Source organism: Amblyomma maculatum, chromosome 5, assembly GCF_055883805.1.
Source record: "Amblyomma maculatum isolate TAMU_Amacu chromosome 5, ASM5588380v1, whole genome shotgun sequence".
Classification (NCBI taxonomy): Eukaryota; Metazoa; Arthropoda; class Arachnida; order Ixodida; family Ixodidae; genus Amblyomma; species Amblyomma maculatum.
The window spans coordinates 31,801,649-31,804,790 of record NC_139348.1 but is presented as its reverse complement, the minus strand read 5'-3'; the positions used below and the strand labels follow the sequence as shown (position 1 = coordinate 31,804,790).

Here is a 3,142-nt window from a genome sequence, read left to right as displayed (position 1 = left end):
CGTCCCAAAGCAACTCAGGCTATGAGAGACGCCGTAGTGAAGGACTCCGGAAATTTCCACCACCTGGGGTTCCTTAACGTGCACTGACATCGCACAGCACACGGGCGCCTTGCCTTTCGCCTCCAACAAAAACCGGCCGCCGAGGCCGGGATTCGATCCCGCGTCCTTGGAAACAGTAGTCGAGCGCCGTAACCACGGCGCCATCCCGGCGGGGGGTATGGAAAATGATACACATGAAAATATACGTACACTATGCCCAAAATATATTCGCGGCGCCCTCACAATACCCTGGATTTTATTTTAAACACAGATTTCAAACATATATACTTCAAGTATAATGCTGCATACTGCTGCATTCAGCTCCGGGCGCCGTCGGACCACGCCGGAAGCCGCCGAACGCGCCGGCGTCGAGTGCCGTTGGAGTGTAGCAGGTCGCGTTTTGGCCGACGTGACGTCGCCGAGTCGCGCGCGCTCGCGCTACGTCGGAGTATACCCGCACCTTTAGGAAACGGCGGTGTAAACAATTTATCCTATGTTAAACTGTTCCGTTCGTCGCAGCTAATTCAGGGAAGCTCAGGGCGACTAGTAATAGCTATTTCATTTCATTAAGATTTCAACTTTCCCATAACTAATCTGCGTACACAGTTACTGTGTATTTTTTCAAAGTTCAATAAATAATCTGATCCTCTAAAACAGTTATGAATTCGGGTAGCAGATAATAAATATAAAGAGATAAGTGAGGGACATTACTACAAACGACTTCAGGATTACTATTCTTAACAGGACGAGAAAAAAAGGTGCCTTACCAACAACGCGCAGAGAACTCGAGAAACCGTTCATATTATCACATAGTGGTGACAATGACGTCGGAAACAAATTAGTAGACTTGATCTTCACAGGAATCAACTCTTTATTGGGCTGACTTGCGCCAGCAAAAGAACCGAACTCGGTGGCTGCGATAGCAACAATAGTGCTCAGCGGGTCGACCTACGCATGCTTTCACAACGACAAACACTCAGTTAAAAGGCGGCAATGAAACATATAAAGCCGCAAACCGTAACTAACAAACCATAGAACTTTGTAGAAACATGCGCGAGTGGCCGGCATCGTCGACACGCATCTCTGCGCGTCTTGTGCGACAAAGAAGTTGATAAAGCAGAGTGTCGCGACAACGAGCATGAACAAACAAAGAATAGAGAATTGATACAGGCTCCAGAATTGCAGTGATTAGAAAGCTTGCCGGCTTCCGCCGAGAAAAGAAGAAAAAAAAAGGTTTGAGTGGTTTGCGGCATTACGCCCCCTTAAAAAGGCATCGACTCAATGCTCCCAAAATAAACACATAAAGGTAACGCACGTGTCCAAAAGCTACAACAGCAAACTGATGAGCCAGGATCACAGACACCGTACTTCACGAGTAGTTTGCAAGCGTCTCAACAGCAACACGACACACCAATGCTGCAACCACAAGAAGCGCGCGCAGCAAAGCCAAGAAGCTAAAAATAAAATACACGGAGAGGAAGACAGCACGGACACAAACTTTCGCCAGCGCCTGTCTCATCTACCTTTCTGCGTGCCTGGATTTGGCTCACGCTGCAACTCTCGCTTCTTGGAAAAACGACAAGCCAACTTCGTGCGCTGCCTTATCTGCACCAAGGACCAGGACAGCTATCCCGCGGAAGCTTGTGGTGCACCGTTGAGCCCAGAGAACCTGGGCCGGAGGAAGCCAGATCAAGGTGCAGGTCTTCACCATTTATTTCAAAGTGTCAAAAAAAAAAATTAGGAAATTCCGCACAGAGTCTTCGAGCTGACCACAGCCAGACATTACTAGTAAGCTAGGGCACGAAGTAGGCCGAGCCGACTGCCGTTTGTGCAGCAGCGGAAGGTAGGTGATAGGCCATCAAACAGTGGTTCCTGTCCGCTTATAAAGGTTCACGTATGAAAAACCACACAACGTAGACACTATGGCGGGCCAGGATAAGAACTGTGAGGAAGTTATAAATAACGTTTAAATACTTTGCCAAAACTCCCCCAAAGGCGTACACATGCATACAGAGCGCATAATCGGCGCCTAGTCTTTGATAAAGCTAGGAACAAGACGATATAAAATAAAAAAAAAATATTAGAAGGCATGCGAGCAAGCGGGTCCTGTACACCGCATCGTCGCAGTTGCATTGAAGCCACAGCTTGTTCCTCGACGCTTGCTCAGTGCGAAAGAAGAGCCAACTCCAAAGGAACCGCAGTGGCTTCCTCTAGAGGTCCACGGGCGTAGAATCGGGACTGGACTTTTTCTGGGAACCCTTGGAAGAGTTGTCGGTGTCTTCAGAGCTCTCGGAGCCAGAACCTCCGTCAGAAGCAGGTACGGAGTCGCCCCTGATGTTCATGTCGTTGAGCACAGAACCGTTCGAGTGGCCACCACCAGTGGTCATTCTGGTTTTCTTCAGCGCTAGAATTTGTTCCTCCAGAAGCTTGTTCTGCTGTCTCAGGTCCTCAATGTCCTGCTGATGTGCAGTGTTCCTACGCCTCGTAGACTGGATGTAGTCGGTGGCCTTCTTCAGTATCTGAAGCTGCGATGCCTCGCCATGCAGAGTCGGCACGGCATCACGTAGACTGTTGAAGCCGAACTGCATGTCGTCCCTTCGCCTCTGCTGCAGATCATTGGGGTGAGCCCTCTCCTCAGGGTCGATTTCGCCTTTCCTGTTGCGTGTTTCATCGCCCATTCTTATTGCTGACGGGAGCCGGGCAACGGAAAGACAGCGTCCATGGTCGCAGAGAGTAGTCTCCCGTCTCTACAACGCACCGCCTTTACAACTGAATGTCGTCACATCGATAAACGCTCAATTTATAGGCGGCTAGGAATCATCTAGATAAAGTCACAAACGGTGACTGGCATCACCTAGAACATTGCGGAAAATTAGACGAGCGGCCGGAATATTCGATACACATCTCGGCGCATCTTGCGCGACAAAGACACTGATAAAGCTGCGTCTTGCAACAACAAGCATGAAATATGAAATACAGAATTTCTTCTCGCGCCAGAATCAGAGTGATACGACCGCATGCAGGCGGCTGAAAGAATAAGAAATAAAGATTTGAATGGCCTGCGGCATCATAGTTAAACAGTGTAATCTATGCCTTAAAATAT

At 48.8% G+C, this 3,142-nt stretch overlaps 1 pseudogene; it reads right to left on the bottom strand.

The window, feature by feature from the left end:
• Positions 1–1,073: 1,073 nt before the first annotated feature.
• On the bottom strand, positions 1,074–2,877 carry LOC146187963 (protein max pseudogene; annotated as a pseudogene).
• Between the last annotated feature and the right edge of the window lie 265 nt (positions 2,878–3,142).